The sequence below is a fragment of the Leucopleurus acutus genome, assembly GCF_964270905.1.
Source record: "Leucopleurus acutus genome assembly, chromosome: 10".
Lineage (NCBI taxonomy): Eukaryota > Metazoa > Chordata > Mammalia > Artiodactyla > Delphinidae > Leucopleurus > Leucopleurus acutus.
In genome coordinates this window covers 14,597,036-14,616,763 of record NC_139153.1, presented here as the reverse complement: position 1 = coordinate 14,616,763, position 19,728 = coordinate 14,597,036, and positions in this window count along the sequence as shown.

The window sequence follows — 19,728 nt, the reverse complement described above, 5'->3', positions numbered from 1 at the left end:
AGTGGGAGCATCAGTCTCTTCAGGCCTCTTCCTCAGTCATCTGAATAAAGAGGCCTTCCCTGATCATCCCGTGTAAATTAGCAAGACTCATTACTTGACTAGCCCTGCTTTTTCTTCAAGGCTTCTATCATCATCAATTGAACTACAAATTTGCTTGCCGAATTTTTTTTCTGTCTCCTCACTCTAGAATATAAATCCTACCAGTCCATGGTCTTTTCTGTTTTTGTTTTTGTTTTTGTTTTTTTCCACTATCCTCAATGACTAGAATATGGACTGATACCCAGAATTGCATTATAAGCATTTGCTGAAGGAATAAATGTACACATATCACAACTTAAACAAAAACACACCATGTAAACGTTGTGGGTTATGTTTTATTCAGGGATCTTTCTAAGGACTATAGCCCAGGAAACAGCCTGTCAGTAGCTCTGAAGAGGTTGGGGAGGAGCCAGTATATATACGATTTTTTGGGGTCACTGAAATTCTGGGGTCACTGAATTTCTTCCTTAGATTTGTATCTTAACTATCTAGGGGCCTTATGCAAAACACCTAATTTTTCATACTGTTTTTCTCCATCCTGAATTTCCCTCAGGGTGCAGTGCTGGTGGGCAATTACAGTGGATCATGACTTAACCCTTTGTATAATAGGATAATGAGCAACATTCTTCATGGTTTTTTTGGTTTACATATGGAATAATGAATGAATTAATGAATATACTTGTATTTTGGCACATGGATGAAATGCACTAAAATATTCAAAGTAGTACTCTAATATAGAATTCCAAGTTTGCTTTACTTTCTTTTCTATTATAATTTTATAAGTACATTTTATTTCTATAAGCAAAAAGTTTAAAGTATTTCCATTAAAAAATAAAAATCACTGCCCTTCCTTGAAATAGAATGACATAGATGACCCACAGAGAGATTCACACATGTCCTATTTCTAATCATTTTCAGAGAAAATAATTCCAACTTTATCACCAAAGTAACCTGTTCCAGCATTCAGCACTTCTTGTTATAAAAAATTTGCTTTTAGCTTATGTACATTTTCTGTTTTATTTTCCATATAATCTGTCTTTTTGATCTTTGGTAATAGAGCTAGTTTCATCACAAGAAAAGATTCCAACCATTTACTCCAAAAAAATTGACAGAATATGAGATATGTAAACATTAAAACCATGGAACAGCCCATATGTGTCCAAAGTATCATACATATGGCACGTAAAATATTTTTTTTAAGTTCTGTGAATTAAGGAACAAGAAGTTGTTGGATTTTCTCAAAAGTCTAAGTACTAATCCACATTTCAGCAGGTAAGACTTTTCTTACAACTTATTTAACAATACAGATGTGTGTGTGTTTATAAAATTTAAAAGATAATGGCTGTATCCTTGCCTCTACCTTTAAGGAATATAATGGTGATTATTTATAATACTATTTTATTTCAAGCAGAACAAAGATATTATACAATTATCATGTTTTCACTACTCGTTTTTCTGAAGTAATGACAGCTTAGAGTTAGTTGAATTGTACATATATTCAAATCAAAACAAAATATTGCTCAAAGAAATTACATCATTTTTTCCTTCCTTAATAGAATAATTTCATTTTAGTTGGTATATTCCTTATGGAATGCTAAACCACTATGATAGGAAGGACAAAGTTAGATAGATAGATCGGTAGATAGATAGATAGATAGATATTAGAGAGCTCTCCAGTTGATTTAAATATCTTGTGAAAAGAAAAGAAATGTCCTAGTAGCCAAGATCAGGACATATATCTATATGTATATATCCATATGTATATATAAATATCCATATTGTTACCAAACTCAGGTTTGGCTGCTCGCCCCTCAAAAGCCAATAATCAAGAAGCAAGTGTCAGTAGAAAGGAAAGATGCTTTAATCTGAAAAGGTAGCAATCTGGGGAGAAGGTGGACTCATGTCCTGAGACCAGCTTCAAGGATTCTGCTCAGCCATGACAGTTTTTAAAAGAAAAAAGGGGGAAGAATCTCAGTGAATCATCAAGGCAGGAGGTTGGGTTCTGCATCATTCTCCATTGTGTGCAGAACAATTCTTTCTTCAGATGTTATCTTGCCCACATGATCTGCCTGCAGGATTGCTAAGGGGACAGTTGGGAGTAGAGAGCTAGTCATTCCTTAACTACTTAATCCTTCATTCTTACTTATTTTAATCTAGGAAAAGAATCAAAAGGTTAGGCAAGTTGGGGTGCTCATTCAGGAGTGCATAAGTCACGAGTTAGGTTAAACTGCCTAGTGATCTCATTCCTTTAATTAGGTTCTTTCAAGGTTACAGGGGAACAGAAATGGGCAAACAAAAAAAGGGCAAAAGAGCTGCTACCAGTATGTGTATATTCATATATATACAGTTATATATCCATATAGATATATAAAATCCATTTTAGGGCTTCCCCGGTGGCGCAGTGGTTGAGAGTCCACCTGCCGATGCAGGGGACACGGGTTCGTGCCCCGGTCCGGGAAGATCCCACATGCTGTGGAGCAGCTGGGCCGTGAGCCGTGGCCGCTGGGCCTGCGCGTCCGGAGCCTGTGCTCCGCAACGGGAGAGGCCACAACAGTGAGAGGCGCGCATACCGCAAAAAAAAAAAAAAAAAAAAAAAAAAAATCCATTTTAGATTTTTAAGAAGAAAACAACTTTTAACTAATAAAAGCATTGTTGTATTATCTTAAGTATCTTAATCAAATGGAGAAAAATATTTTAAGCTCAGTCACTGGAATAGATAGTGAATTAATTCTGGAAAGAAGATATGGGGAAATTATACGATTATATGTAAATAGTTGATATGGCTCAACTCTAAAATAAAAGATTTCACGCTGTGCTATGCCTAGCAACCTAATAACTGAAACTTTACATCAGAGATTCAAATGCAAATTATCCATGATGCTTTTTCTTTTGTATTAAAAAGTGAGAACTGCATGAGTCCAGCTTTTAAATTAGCAAAATTTTTCTCATCAAACATTAAGATAAAATAGCAAAAATTATTCCACTATCTTGAAAATTATTTACATATGAAGAAATTATTCCAAAAATCTATTCCTACCAATGAGTGCTTTAATTTTTTTCTTTATCTTTTCTTTTGCTGATAGGCTTTAAAAATAGGAATTGACTGGATGACAAGAGACTATTTCCTGCTAAATGGTTAGAATTAAGATTTGCAAGTAATTTTTATTTTTTTTTTAACATCTTTATTGGGGTATAATTGCTTTACAATGGTGTGTTAGTTTCTGCTTTATAACAAAGTGAATCAGTCATACATAAACATATGTTCCCATATGTCTTCCCTGTTGCGTCTCCCTCCCTCCCACCCTCCCTATCCCACCCCTCCAGGCTGTCACAAAGCACCGAGCCAATATCCCTGTGCCATGCGGCTGCTTCCCACTAGCTATCTACCTTACTACGTTTGTTAGTGTGTATATGCCCATGACTCTCTCTCCCCCTGTCACAGCTCACCCTTCCCCCTCCCCATAACCTCAAGTCCGTTCTCTAGGAGGTCTGCGTCTTTATTCCTGCTTTACCCCTAGGTTCTTCATGACATTTTTTTTCTTAAATTCCATATATATGTGTTAGCATACGGTATTTGTCTTTTTCTTTCTGACTTACTTCACTCTGTATGACAGACTCTAGGTCTAGCCACCTCATTACAAATAGCTCAATTTCGTTTCTTTTTATGGCTGAGTAATATTCCATTGTATATATGTGCCACATCTTCTTTATCCATTCATCCGATGACGGGCACTTAGGTTGTTTCCATCTCCGGGCTATTGTAAATAGAGCTGCAATGAACATTTTTGTACATGACTCTTTTTGAATTTTGGTTTTCTCAGGGTATATGCCCAGTAGTGGGATTGCTGGGTCATATGGTAGTTCTATTTGTAGTTTTTTAAGGAACCTCCATACTGTTCTCCATAGTGGCTGAACCAATTCACATTCCCACCAGCAGTGCAAGAGTGTTCCCTTTTCTCCACACCCTCTCCAGCATTTATTGTTTCTAGATTTTTTGATGATGGCCATTCTGACTGGTGTGAGATGATATCTCATTGTAGTTTTGATTTGCATTTCTCTAATGATTAATGATGTTGAGCATTCTTTCATGTGTTTGTTGGCAGTCTGTATATCTTCTTTGGAGAAATGTCTATTTAGGTCTTCTGCCCATTTTTGGATTGGGTTGTTTGTTTTCTTGTTATTGAGCTGCATGAGCTGCTTGTAAATTTTGGAGATTAATCCTTTGTCGGTTGCTTCATTTGCAAATATTTTCTCCCATTCTGAGGGTTGTCTTTTGGTCCTGTTTATGGTTTCCTTTGCTGTGCAAAAGCTTTGAAGTTTCATTAGGTCCCATTTGTTTATTTTTGTTTTTATTTCCATTACTCTAGGAGGTGGGTCAGAAAGGATCTTGCTGTGATTTATGTAATAGAGTGTTCTGCCTATGTTTTCCTCTAAGAGTTTAATAGTTTCTGGCCTTACATTTAGGTCTTTAATCCATTTTGAGCTTATTTTTGTGTATGGTGTTAGGGAGTGATCTAATCTCATACTTTTACATGTACCTGTCCAGTTTTCCCAGCACCACTTATTGAAGAGGCTGTCCTTTCTCCACTGTACATTCCTGCCACCTTTATCAAAGATAAGGTGTCCATATGTGCATGGGTTTATCTCTGGGCTTTCTATCCTGTTCCATTGATCTATCTTTCTGTTTTTGTGCCAGTACCATACCATCTTGATAACTGTAGCTTTGTAGTATAGTCTGAAGTCAGGGAGCCTGATTCCTCCAGTTCCTTCTTTCGTTCTCAAGATTGCTTTGGCTATTCGGGGTCTTTTGTGTTTCCATACAAATTGTGAAATTTTTTGTTGTAGTTCTGTGAAAAATGCCAGTGGTAGTTTGATAGGGATTGCATTGAATCTATAGATTGCTTTGGGTAGTAGAGTCATTTTCACAATGTTGATTCTTCCAATCCAAGAACATGGTATATCTCGCCATCTATTTGTATCATCTTTAATTTCTTTCATCAGTGTCTTATAATTTTCTGCATACAGGTCTTTTGTCTCCTTAGGTAGGTTTATTCCTACATATTTTATTCTTTTTGTTGCAATGGTAAATGGGAGTGTTTTCTTGATTTCACTTTCAGATTTTTCATCATTAGTATATAGGAATGCCAGAGATTTCTGTGCATTAATTTTGTATCCTGCCACTTTACCAAATTCATTGATTAACTCTAGTAGTTTTCTGGTAGCATCTTTAGGGTTCTCTATGTATAGGATCATGTCATCTGCAAACAGTGACAGCTTTACTTCTTCTTCTCCGATTTGGATTCCTTTTATTTCCTTTTCTTCTCTGATTGCTGTGGCTAAAACTTCCAAAACAATGTTGAATAATAGTGGTGAGAGTGGGCAACCTTGTCTTGTTCCTGATCTTAGTGGAAATGCTTTCAGTTTTTCACCATTGAGGATGATGTTTGCTGTGGGCTTGTCATATATGGCCTTTATTATGTTGAGGAAAGTTCCCTCTATGCCTACTTTCTGCAGGGTTTTTATCATAAATGGGTGTTGAATTTTGTCAAAAGCTTTCTCTGCATCTATTGAGATGATCATATGGGTTTTCTCCTTCAATTTGTTAATATGGTTTATCACATTGATAGATTTGCGTATATTGAAGAATCCTTGCATTCCTGGAATAAACCCCACTTGATCATGGTGTATGATCCTTTTAATGTGCTGTTGGATTCTGTTTGCTAGTATTTTGTTGAGGATTTTTGCATCTATGTTCATCAGTGATATTGGCCTGTAGTTTTCTTTCTTTGTGACATCCTTGTCTGGTTTTGGTATCAAGGTGATGGTGGCCTCGTAGAAGGAGTTTGGGAGTGGTCCTCCCTCTGCTATATTTTGGAAGAGTTTGAGAAGGATAGGTGTTAGCTCTTCTCTAAATGTTTGATAGAATTCGCCTGTAAAGCCATCTGGTCCTGGGCTTTTCTTTGTTGGAAGGTTTTTAATCACAGTTTCAATTTCAGTGCTTGTGATTGGTCTGTTCATATTTTCTATTTCTTCCTGATTCAGTCTTGGCAGGTTGTGCATTTCTAAGAATTTGTCCATTTCTTACAGATTGTCCATTTTATTGGCATAGAGTTGCTTGCAGTAATCTCTAATGATCTCTTTTATCTCTGCAGTGTCAGTTGTTACCTCTCCTTTTTCATTTCTAATTCTATTGATTTGAGTCTTCTCCCTTTTTTTCTTGATGAGTCTGGCTAGTGGTTTATCTATTTTGTTTATCTTCTCAAAGAACCAGCTTTTAGTTTTATTGATCTTTGCTATTGTTTCCTTCATTTCTTTTTCATTTATTTCTGATCTGATTTTTATGATTTCTTTCCTTCTGCTAGCTTTGGGGTTTTTTTGTTCTTCTTTCTCTAATTGCTTGAGGTGCAAGGTTAGGTTGTTTATTCGAGATGTTTCCTGCTTCTTAAGGTGGGCTTGTATTGCTATAAACTTCCCCCTTAGAACTGCTTTTGCTGCATCCCACAGGTTTTGGGTCGTTGTGTCTCCATTGTCATTTGTTTCTAGGTATTTTTTGATTTCCTCTTTGATTTCTTCAGTGATATCTTCATTATTAAGTAGTGTATTGTTTAGCCTCCATGTGTTTGTATTTTTTACAGATCTTTTCCTGTAATTGATATCTAGTCTCATGGCGTTGTGGTCAGAAAAGATAATTGATACAATTTCAATTTTCTTAAATTTACCAAGGCTTGATTTGTGACCTAAGATATGATCTATCCTGGAGAATGTTCCATGAGCACTTGAGAAAAATGTGTATTCTGTTGTTTTTGGATGGAGTGTCCTATAAATATCAATTAAGTCCATCTTGTTTAATGTATCATTTAAAGCTTGTGTTTCCTTATTTATTTTCATTTTGGATGATCTGTCCATGGGTGAAAGTGGGGTGTTTAAGTCCCCTACTATGAATGTGTTACTGTCGATTTCCCCTTTTATGGCTGTTAGTATTTGCCTTATGTATTGAGGTGCTCCTATGTTGGGTGCATAAATATTTACAATTGTTATATCTTCTTCTTGGATCGATCCCTTGATCATTATGTAGTGTCCTTCTTTGTCTCTTTTAATAGTCCTTATTTTAAAGTCTATTTTGTCTGATATGAGAATTGCTACTCCAGCTTTCTTTTGGTTTCCGTTTGCATGGAATATCTTTTTCTATCCCCTTACTTTCAGTCTGTATGTGTCTCTAGGTCTGAAGTGGGTCTCTTGTAGACAGCATATATAAGGGTCTTGTTTTTGTATCCATTCAGCTAATCTGTGTCTTTTGGTGGGAGCATTTAGTCCATTTACATTTAAGGTAATTATCGATATGTATGTTCCTATTCCCATTTTCTAAATTGTTTTGGGTTCGTTATTATAGGTCTTTTCCTTCTCTTGTGTTTCTTGCCTAAAAAAGATCCTTTAGCATTTGTTGTAAAGCTGGTTTGGTGGTGCTGAACTCTCTCAGCTTTTGCTTGTCTGTAAAGGATTTAATTTCTCCATCAAATCTGAATGAGATCCTTGCTGGGTAGAGTAGTCTTGGCTGCATGTTTTTCTCCTTCATCACTTTCAGTATGTCCTGCCACTCCCTTCTGGCTTGTAGGGTTTCTGCTGAGAGATCAGCTGTTAACCTTATGGGGATTCCCTTATGTGTTATTTGTTGTTTTTCCCTTGCTGCTTTTAATATGCTTTCTTTGTATTTAATTTTTGACAGTTTGATTAATATGTGTCTTGGCGTATTTCTCCTTGTATTTATCTTGTATGGGACTCTCTGTGCTTCCTGGACTTGATTAACTATTTCCTTTCCCATGTTAGGGAAGTTTTCAACTATAATCTCTTCAAATATTTTCTCAGTCCCTTTCTTTTTCTCTTCTTCTTCTGGAACCCCTATAATTCGAATGTTGGTGCGTTTAATGTTGTCCCAGAGGTCTCTGAGACTGTCCTCAGTTCTTTTCATTCTTTTTTCTTTATTCTGCTCTGCAGTAGTTATTTCCACTATTTTATCTTCCAGGTCACTTATCCGTTCTTCTGCCTCAGTTATTCTGCTATTGATCCCATCTAGAGTACTTTTAATTTCATTTATTGTGTTGTTCATCGTTGCTGTTTCATCTTTAGTTCTTCTAGGTCCTTGTTAACTGATTCTTGCATTTTGTCCAATCTATTGTCCATTCTATCTCCAAGATTTCGGATCAACCTTACTATCATTATTCTGAATTCTCTTTCAGGTAGACTGCCTATTTCCTCTTCATTTGTTAGGTCTGGTGCATTTTTATCTTGCTCCTTTATCTGCTGTGTGTTTTTCTGTCTTCTCATTTTGCTTATCTTACTGTGTTTGGGGTCTCCTTTTTGCAGGCTGCAGGTTCGTAGTTCCTCCTGTTTTTGATGTCTGTCTCCAGTGGCTAAGGTTGGTTCAGTGGGTTGTGTAGGCTTCCTGGTGGAGGGGACTAGTGCCTGTGTTGTGGTGGATGAGGCTGGATCTTGTCTCTCTAGTGGGCAGGTTCACGTCTGGTGGTGTGTTTGGGGGTGTCTGTGGCCTTATTATGATTTTAGGCAGCCTCTCTGCTAATGGGTGAGGTTGTGTTCCTGTTTTGCTAGTTGTTTGGCATAGGTTTTCCAGCACTGTGGCTTGCTGGTCGTTGAGTGAAGCTGGGTGCTAGTGTTAAGATGGAGGTCTCTGGGAGATTTTTGCCGTTTGATATTATGTGGAGCTGGGAGGTCTCTTGTTGATCAGTGTCCTGAAGTTGGCTCTCCTACCTCAGAGGCAGAGCCCTGCCTCCTGGCTGGAGCACCAAAAGCTTTTCATCCACACGGCTCAGGATAAAAGGGAGAAAAAGTAGAGGGAATTAGTAGAAGTATGAGGAAAGAAAGAAGGAAAGGAGGGTAGGAAGGAAGGAAGAAAGAAAGAAAGAAGCAAAGAAGGAAAGAAGGCAAGAAGGAAAGAAAGGAGGGAGGGAGGGAGGGAGGAAGGAAGGAAGGAGGGAAAGAAGGAAAAAAGACAGAAAGAAAGAAGATACAGTAAAAATAAAATAAAGTATAATAAAGTTATTGAATTAAAAAATTCTTATTTAGAAAAAAAAAAGGGACGGAAAGAACCTTAGGACAAATGTTGGCAGCAAAGCTATACAGACAAAATCTTACACAGAAGCATACACATACACCCTCACTAAAAGAGGTAAATGGGGAAAAATCCTAAATCTTGCTGTCAGAGACCACCTCCTCAATTTGGGATGATTCGTTGTCTAAAGGAGGGAAGGAAGGACGGAAAGAAAGAAAAGAAAGAACGAAGGTAAAGTATAATATTGTTATTAAAATTAATTATTAAGAAAAAAAAATTAAAAAAAACATGGACGGATAGAACCCTAGGACAAATGGTGGAAGCAAGACTATACAGACAAGATCTCACACAGAAGCATACACACACACATTCACAAAAAGAGGAAAGGGAAAAAAATCATAGATCTTGCTCCTAAAGTCCACTTCCTTAATTTGGGATGATTGGTTGTCTATTCAGGTATTCCACAGATGCAGGTACATCACGTTGATTGTGGAGCTTTAATCCGTTGCTTCTGAGGCTGCTGGGAGAGATTTCCCTTTCTCTTCTTTGTTCTCACAGCTCCCAGGACTAAGCTTTGGATTTGGCCCTGCCTCTGCGTGTAGATCGCTGGAGGGCGTCTGTTTTTTGCTCAGACAGGATGGGGTTAAAAGAGCCGCTGATTGGGGGCTCTGGCGCACTCAGGCCGGCGGGGACGGAGGGGCACATGGTGCGGGGCGGGCCTGCGGTGGCAAAGGCCGTCGTGACTTTGCACCAGCCTGAGGCGCGCTGTGCGCTGTCCCGGGGAAGTTGTCCCTGGATCCCGGGAACCTGGCAGTGGTGGGCTGCACAGGCTCCGCGGAAGAGGGGTGTGGAGAGTGACCTGTGCTCGCACACAGGCCCCTCGGTGGCGGCAGCAGCAGCCTTAACGTCTCCCGCCCGCCTCTGGGGTCCGCGCTTTTAGCCGCGGCTTGCGCCCGTCTCTGGATTCCGCGCTTTCAGCCGCGGCTCGCGCCCGTCTCTGGGGTTCGCGCTTTTAGCCGCGGCTCGCGCCCGTCTCTGGAGTTCCTTTAAGCAGCGTTCTTAAACCCCTCTCCTCACGCCCCAGGAAACAAAGAGGGAAGGAAAAGTCTCCTGCCTCTTCGGCAGGTGCAGGCTTTTCCCCGGACTCCCTCCCGGCTAGCTGTGGTGCACTAACCCCTTCAGGCTATGTTCAAGCCGCCAACCCCAGTCCTCTCCCTGCGCTCCGGCCTCAGCTCGCAGCCCCGCCCGCCCCGGCGGGTGAGCAGACAAGTCTCTCGGGCTGGTGAGTGCCGGTCGGCACCGATCCTCTGTGCGGGAATCTCCCCGCTTTGCCCTCCGCACCCGTTGCTGTGCAGTCCTCCGCAGCTTCGAAGCTCCCCCCTCCGCCTCCCGCAGTCTCCGCCTGCGAAGGGGCTCCTAGTGTGTGGAAACTTGTCCTCCTTCACAGCTCCCTCCCACTGGTGCAGGTGCCGTCCCTATTCTTTTGTCTCTGTTTTTTCTTTTGCCCTACCCATGTACGTGGGGAGTTTCTTGCCTTTTGGGAGGTCTGAGGTCTTCTGCCAGCCTTCAGTAGGTGTTCTGTAGGAGTTGTTCCACGTGTATATGTATTTCTGGTGTATCTGTGGGGAGGAAGGTGATCTCCGCGTCTTACTCTTCCGCCATCTTCCGCCTTCTCCCTGCAAGTAATTTTTTAAAACATTGACTTTACATAGTTTCACTGACCAAAATCACTTTTAACATAGTCCTCTTCCCAACTATAATATTTTACACCTCTATCGCTAAGACTTACCCTTGTGAATGTGGATTTTTCATTAGTAATAACAAGATGCACATAAGAATATTGAATCATTGTTTTAACTAGTCATTGTGTTGTAGTCAGAAATGGGTTTGCCTCCTCACTCACTTCCTGTTAATTAGCTGTGTTACCCTTGGCAATTTGTTCTCTTTCTCTAAAATTGGATTTGTATCCTGTGAATGGGGACAGCCAATAAGATCTCCTTTAACTGTTGCTGTGAGAATTAAATACAATAGCATATGTAAAGCATCTAGCATAGTGCTTACACATAGCAGTCATGCAAAAATTTTTAATCATTTTCTCTTCCAAGTCTTCTCCTCCAACCATACTTGTGAGCGGTGTGGATCTTGGCCAAATTACTCAAAATTTTATGAGTCTCAATTTGTTTATTGGTAAAATGAGGATCATTTTATTTGTCTTTCTATGTGATATAGGGAGTCAAATGAGAAAACGGACATACGTATACACTCGTCTGTGTGTGTGTATACAAATGAAAATGCTCTGAAGAGTATAACAACAAATCGTGCAACTATTTGGGATGTTGAATGAGATGCTTTTTAAGGTCATTTAAAATTTTAGATTATTTAATTCTATAAAATGTATATTTTTATAAACCTTGCTGTTCTTAGAAATTTATTTTTAAATAGATTAACTGTTTTCTGTAACTTTAAATTTATTTCAGGATATGATTAGTTTGTACATTATAAATGACTCCACCTTATGACATCTTTGGAGCACTTAGGTATCTTGTCAACTATATTAGAACTTCATGACCATGGGGTTAATATTGATATCTTGAGAGTTTTCTTTCTTTGGTTCCTCCCACACTCTCAGTTAATATGAGTAATTCCAGTCAGATGACCTGAAAAGTTATGTACCATGTAGATGCATCAGCATAAGTTTGTTTAAACTTCTAGAAATGAAGTGCACTTTGGTAAATACATGGCTGTGTATGTGTTCCTATAAATGTATGAACATATTGTATAAATGTGTATGTTCCTATGTGTTAATTATTTCATTGATTTCTTCAGCCCACATTCATTGTGCTATTGTCTTCTAGACCCAGAAGTTATGGGTTGAAGTCCTAGTTCTGTTACCTGTTGTATAACTTTAGGCAAATGCCTAGCCTCTCTGTTCCTCAGTTTTCTCATCTGCAAAGTGGGAACAATAATAGTACCTGTTTTAGTCCATTCTAGCTACTATAACATAATACCATAGACTGGTTGACTCATGAAGAACAAAAGTTTATTGCTCACAGTTTTGGATTCTGAAAAGTTCAAGATCAAGTCACCAGCATATTCCAGGTATGGTGAGGTCATGCTTAATCATAGACAGCTATCTTCTCACTGTAATCACACATGGCAGAAGGGACAGTCTAGCTCTCTGGGGTCTCTTTCATAAGGCACTAATCCCAAACAAGAGGGTTCTACCCTCATGAGCTAATCACCACCCAAAGATCCCAACTCCCAAAGCCATCACCTTGAGGGTTAGGATTTCAACATATGAATTTGATGGGAACACACATATTCAGTCTGTAGCAGTACCTAACTCACAGGGTTGTTGTGAGGAATAAATATATTAATACACATGAGGCAGTGAGGGCAATGTGTGCCTGGCTTATGGGTCTAGGCAGTATTAAGTATTATAATTATCATGCACCTAATTTTTTCCAGGATCTCTCCTCATACGGTGAGCAAAACAGATAAACTCTCTGCTCTTACGGAGTTTACAGTCTAGTAGTCTAGTGGTCAGAGTGGAGGGATACATCAAACATAAACATGAACAAATAATTTCAGATGTTAATAAGTACTATGAGAAAGAAAGGAAACAGTTCTACAGCTGCATTGAAGGCCGACTCTAGCTACCATGATCAGTGAAGGCTCCTGTGAGGAGAGGACCCTTGAGTTGAATTTGCATGATAAGAAGGACCCAATCATGAAACAATCTGGTGGAGAAGCAATCCAGGGAAAGGGAAAGCATATTGAGAAGTCCAAAAGCATGCACAAGTCTCAGAGTTAAAGAATCAGAAAGGCTGAACCACGTAATCAATGGATAAACTAATAAGAGAAGAATGAGTCTTGCTGAGACATAGAAGCCACGGTTAGAAATTTTAAATATATTCTAAGTGGAATCACTTGTGTATTTGCATGGGACTATCTGTAAATGCTTTTCCTTGTAATGGGAAAACTTGTATTAAGTAGTATACAACATAAATCTGTTGTGTATCTGCATGTGACAATGACCTTGTCATAATGAGATTCCTGTGTAGTGTCGTTGCTGTTGTTGTTTCTAGACTGTGGGATGTCTTTTAAGTGAGCCATCTGGGGAATCTGACAGTAGTGCTTTGCATGCAAAGCTGAATCTCCTGCAGCACATTTTCCCAGCATCCTAAGACACTATAGTGTGAATGTGATTTAAACCATTTTTTCATACTTGTAGATCGACGGTCGTCATTTTCAGCTCCTTGGGGTTCAGGCCATTTGACAAGATGAAAATAGCATTAAACTTATCACTATTATTGGTATTAATAGCTCTAATAATATCTGCCTGATGACTTCAGTGCTGAATTACCACAGGGCTAGTGAGAAGTAATGGGCTGAAATGATCATAAAGCCCTTTTCAAATATCTCAGGTAATACTAAATTATTACAAATGGAAGAGTACATGTTGCACATTCCTATGAAACACTTGGTGTCATCCAGATGAGGAGAGGAGCAACACTAGCTCTGAAAGAAATCCAGGGGCTCAGACTCTCCCTGAGGTTTATTTTCAAAATCAGTGTCACTAGCTCCACTTTTGAAAATGAAATGGGAATCATTTCTCCAAGGATGAGAGAGCAAGAAAATGTGGCCATTCCAAACCGGAACGATGCCTTATTAGGTTTCTCTGGCTGCTTTTACTACATTTAACAATTCTTCTCAGCTGCCAAATAGCATGGCTCAGGTGTCATCACCAAATGCTTTCAAATAGGCCAAATGCTTGCTAACAGCTCAGCAGCCAGCTAGCTACTTAAGGTAAAGCAAAATAGTGCCTGGTTTAAAGACAGTAACAAAAAGCTCTTGGCCTGCTAGATATGGGAAGGATACAAATAAGCTGCCAGAAACTAAGGCAATAGAAATATGAAGATTTGGTCTTAGCAAAACCAATTCCTGGCTGTGGGAACACTCTAAAGCTGCCTGTCAGATGAAACTATTAATACCTACCTCATGCATTCAGTTCTGATGCAAATCAATATGTCATGTATGTAAACCTGTATAAGGAAAAACTCGTTGTTGCTCTTTACTCTCACACTCAAAACACTTCTGACACCACGTGTGTGGACTTTCCCACACCAAGCAACTCTGACACTAACTGCCTGGAGTTAGTGCAGATTCCACAGGTTGTGGGCTCAGTCCCACAAAACTGCCCCCACTTCAGGGGCCAAGTATAAATAGTGGGTCCCCAGGCTGCCCACACTTTTGACTGATTTGGCTACAGATCAGAAATTCCCATGACCCCTCCTCAGGTTCAGTCATTTGCTGGAACAGCTCACAGATATCAGGGAAACATGGACCTGCATTTACCAGTTTATTATGTAATCAAAGGATACTGTCAGGGAAGGGGAAATTTCCTCCTCCACCTCTCTTGAGTTCTTGTGGCTAGACTAATAGTAAAACTGAAACTACAAAGCTTAACAGGAGAAAAAGAAATTTTAATTTGTGCACGTGGAGGTCTCATAGAAATAGGACCTAAAAATTGGCCAAAGAAGGAAGAGTTTTAGACAAAGAAACAATAAATTTGTGAGGAATTGAGAGGACAAAGAAACTTAGGCTTTTGGGTTTTTAATTAGTGAAGAATCTAAACAGAATTTGGTCTTGGGGTAAAGTACCAAGACCAAGTCAGCTGAAGTACCAAGAGTTGTTCATACAGGCTTCTTGGCCCCAGATTCGCTGTCTCTGGCAATAAGGATGTCCTTCTACCTACAGATGCAGGGGGTGCACCTCTCACATGAGTTTATTTTCTGCTTTCAGGGAGACAGAAAGGAGGGTAAGAGTGTTCATATTCTATTGGCCATTTTTAAGTAACTTTAAGTCAAAATAATGAATGTGCCTTGAGGCGCATTTTGGGGCAGCCTCCCCTGGGCCCCAACAATATGATAAAGGATACAGATGAACAGCCAGATGAAAATATATGTAAGGCGAGGTCTGCAAGGATCCCAAGCGCAGGAGCTTCTGTCCCCATGGAGTTGGGGTGCATCACCCTCCTGGTAAAAGGATGTTTTCATCAAACTGGAAACACTCCAAACCCCATACTTTAGGGATTTTTATGGAAACTTCATCATGTAGGCATGCTCGTCATTAACTCATCTTCCAGCGCCTCTCCCCTGGGAGGGAGGTGCTGCTGAAAGTTCCAAGCTTCTAATCATGACTTTTCTTTCTGGTGACCAGCCCACATCTACGAGCCCACCAGGAGTCACCTCATTAGAACAAAAGACACCTCTCACTAAGGAAATTACAAAGGTTGTAGCTTAACGCATATATGTGGAATCTACAAAGGTGGTAGGAACTTGTGTCAGGAATCAGGGTCAAAGACCAAATATTAGCAGGAAATTGGGACAGATATGTGTGTGTGTGTATATATATATGTATATATATATATATATTAGAGAGAAAGAGATAATTTCATAAAGCTCTTCTTAATTAATAAATTGCCAAGTATTTTAAAATGTGAGCTGTTTATGTGGAGTATAGCATTTAAGGGTATGGTTTCAGGAGTCTTGCAGTCCCTGGTCCCAGTGTCACCTCTTCTGTGGATTAGCTCTGAGACATTGGACGGGTCCTACAACTCTTCTCGGTGTTAGTTTTCTTGCCTGTAAATGAGAAAAATAATTGGCTATAGTGTCGTAAGAATTCAGAGGAACATATAGCACTTAGCATATACCTATCTGGCCTATAGTATGCAATGGAAAAAAATCTGACAACTTCTGTTGCTGTTTCTGTTGTTTTAATGAATAGTCTAACAGAAAAGCAAAACATGGCATCCTGATGGCTGCCTTACACTGTTCACAAAAAGCAGTATTAATAATATGCATCAACTGTCAGTGCAGGGGAGCTCAAATTTGAGTATGCATTAAAAATGCAGAAATCATGATTCATTTGTCTGGAGGAACCTAAGAATTTTCACTTTTAACACATACTACAGGTGATTCTGGTGTTTAAGAAATAATGTCTTGGAGTTAATGCCAAACTTCACTCCCTGCATCCTTCCTAAGGCTTTCAAAGCAGACTCCTTACCATCAAAATGTATTTTAGAAAAAGGGCTTGGCAATGAGGTTTGAGTGTGAATGGCATCCTCACTATTAACTCCAGTAACTTCATCTAGAGTCTGTTTCTGCAGTCTGTACACATTTTTAGCTTGTGGCTATCATGACTGAAGTACAAATCCGACCAACTTAAGAGCTTCTTGAATTTCTCTGAAGACAAGTCCCCCTGTTCATTAGAAGGTAAAAAGTGATGGCTCTTTGACTAAAGGGGACTGGGAGAGAGGCCAAGAGGGACATATATTTGTGTGGAGTTTGGTTTAAAGGAAAAGAGAAAGAGACCAAAAATAATGAGTTTCAGCCGCATGTGTTCCTCACCCATACAGCTTAGAGTCATGCTCTGTTTTCTGGTAACAAGAAGGCCTGTGACAGGAAAGAACTGCATACAGTAATCTACTTGGCGTGAACACAGTAAGGTTTTACCATGGTTTGCACAGTCAGGGTTACAATTTTACATTGCATACACCATAACAAGGGGTAGTAGTGGACCCTCAATTTCTTTAAGTTTTTCTCTTTACCACACCATAATGGATTAAAGATGAGCATTGTGTAAGTGTTTACATAGGATTGAAATCTCTTAGTGGCATCTAGTGTTCAGGTAAAGTTTTTTTCTTTTACTTCTTTTTTTCCCATAGCTAACATTCGTCACTTAATAATCTTTTTTGGTACACTATTTTCGAGTTCCATCAGTGACTTATGTGTTCATGAACCTCCACTGAGCACAATCACTAACCAGGAGTCAGCATGGGACTACACCCGTGGAATAAAGATTGGCACTGAGCCTCAGCCATTCTGAGGCTGCTCACTGCTGCCACAGCACTGCTCTATCTGCTGTGAGGAATTCCCAAGTCCGTGGCTTTGCCTCCTGAAATTAAGGTGGCAGGCTAGCACAGAGCTGGGTTCACTGTTGGACAGGACTGGGTTAGCATCCTAAATCTGCCTCTTGCTGGCTAGATGACCAAGAGCAAAACATGGATTTCTCCAAGTCTCAGGTTACTCACCATACAATGTAATAATAGTACGTGATTCATCGGGTTCTGGTAAGGAATAAATGAGATAATGGCAGATACATTTTTAATATTACTAGTAATGTCTGTTAGTGTCTGTTAGAAGTCCTAATAGCTCTAAGCACCTAGAAGTGTTTATTAAACATGTGTCTTCCTGAGCCCGGTCCAGACAACAGGATCAGGACCTCTGTGAGTGATTTCTATGCATACTATCAGAGCAGGAGGTCATGATTTCTACACACACTATAGGTTCAGGCCAACTCTGTTTAAATATTTTGTTTCACTGATGTATCCCCTCTGCTTAGAACAGTGCTTGGCATATAGTAAGCACTCAACAAGTAATGGATAAATAGTAAGCAATGAATGAACATTTGTCTAGTATTTCTTTTTCCTTCTTGTTCATGATTGCCCCATTACAGTTTCCTGGATCATGAGAATTCACCATCCTCTGTGTGTGTGTGTGTGTGTGTGTGTGTGTGTGTGTGTGTGTGTGTTGTACATATTACATATGTCTTAAAAACAGCAGAGGTGAATTATTCTGTGTTCTTCCAACTCTTTCACTGCAGTCATATTTATGTCATTTACAACCACCCAGAGCCCTGGCTGTTAGTACTTTTATCATCCCATTTCACATATAAAGACCCCAAGGCTTGGAAATGAATTTTCCTGTCTAGACTTACACATCACTGAAGTTCACAACCAGGATTCTAACCCAGGCAGCCTCTCTTCAGGATCTGTGTCCTTAGCCATTGTGCAAATCACGATCAGTATTGTCTCCCTCACGAGGGCAGCCATAGACTAAGGATTGCTTTTTGCTACCTAAATAAGAACAAAAACATTCTAAGTACAGATTCACCTACTGTCAAGTCGTTTGATCCTTGAGCATTTCATGAGGAAGTACTATTTATCTCGCCATTCACAGATCTATTTAAGTTTAACAGGTATTTATTGAGCCCAGATAGAAGTGTACAAGATACACAGGGTTTCTGCCTTCACAGAAACTTTAAGATTATGTAAAATCCCATTACTCATACCAATTTTACCCCCTGGTTTTAGCATCTATTGGCAGTTCTTCCCTGAATTGATTTTATCATGGTAGTTGTCACACAGTGATTTTCTAATTCTGTTATTCCTTCTAAATACATTTATTAGTTGGCATCCTATTCAAAGGAAGAACTTTCTCTTCATCCCCTTTATTCAATTTATATAAAGGGGGATTTATAGTTTTGATTTGCATTTCTCTACTGATTAGTGATGTTGAGCATCCTTTCATGTATTTGTTGACAATCTTTATATCTTCTTTGGAGAAATGTCTGTTTAGGTCTTCTGCCCATTTTTGGATTGGGTTGCTTGTTTTTTTGATATTGAACTGCAATGAGCTGCTTGTATATTTTGGAGATTAATCCTTTGTCCATTGATTTGTTTGCAAATATTTTCTCCCATTCTGAGGGTTGCCTTTTCATCTTGCTTGTAGTTTCCTTTGCTTTGCAAAAGCTTTTAACTTACATTAGGTCCATTTGTTTATTTTTGGTTTTATTTCCATTACTCTAGGAGGTGGAGCAAAAAAGATCTTGCTGTGATTTATGTCAAAGAGTGTTCTTCTTATGTTTTCCTCTAAGAGTTTTATAGTGTCCAGTTTTACATTTAGGTCTCTAATCCATTTTGAGTTTATTTTTGTGTGTGGTGTTAGGGAGTGTTCTAATTTCATTCTTTTACATGTAGCTGTCCAGTTTTCCCAGCACCACTTATTGAAGAAACTCTCTTTTCTTCCTTGTATATCCTTGCTTCCTTTGTCATAGATTCATTGACCAAAGGTGCGTGGGTTTATCTCTGGGCTTTCTATCCTGTTCCATTGATCTATATTTCTGTTTTTTGTGCCAGTGCCATATTGTCTTGATTACTGTAGCTTTGTAGTATAGTCTGAAGTCAGGGAGTCTGATTCCTCCAGCTCCATTTTTTTCCTTCAAGACCGCTTTGGCTCTTCGGGGTCTTTTGTGTCTCCATACAAATTTCAAGATTTTTTTCTTCTAATTCTGTAAAAAAATGTCATTGGTAATTTTATAGGGATTGCATTGAATCTATAGATTTCTTTGGGTAGTATAGTCATTTTAACAATATTGATTCTTCCAATCCAAGAACATAGTATATCTCTCCATCTGTTTGTATCATCTTTTATTTCTTTCAACAGTGTTTTATAGTTTTCTGCACACAGATCTTTTGTCTCCCTAGGTAGGTTTATTCCTAGGTATTTTATTCTTTTTGTTGCAATGGTAAATGGGAATGTTTCCTTAACTTCTCTTTCAGATTTTTCATCATTAGTGTATAGGAATGCAAGAGATTTCTTTTCATTAATATTGTACCCTGCAACTTTACGAATTTCATTGATTAGCTCTAATAGTTTTCTGGTGGCATCTTTAGGATCCTCTATGTGTAGTATCATATCATCTGCAAACAGTGACAGTTTTACTTCTTGTTTTCCAATTTGGATTCCTTTTATTTCTTTTTCTTCTCTGATTGCCGTGGC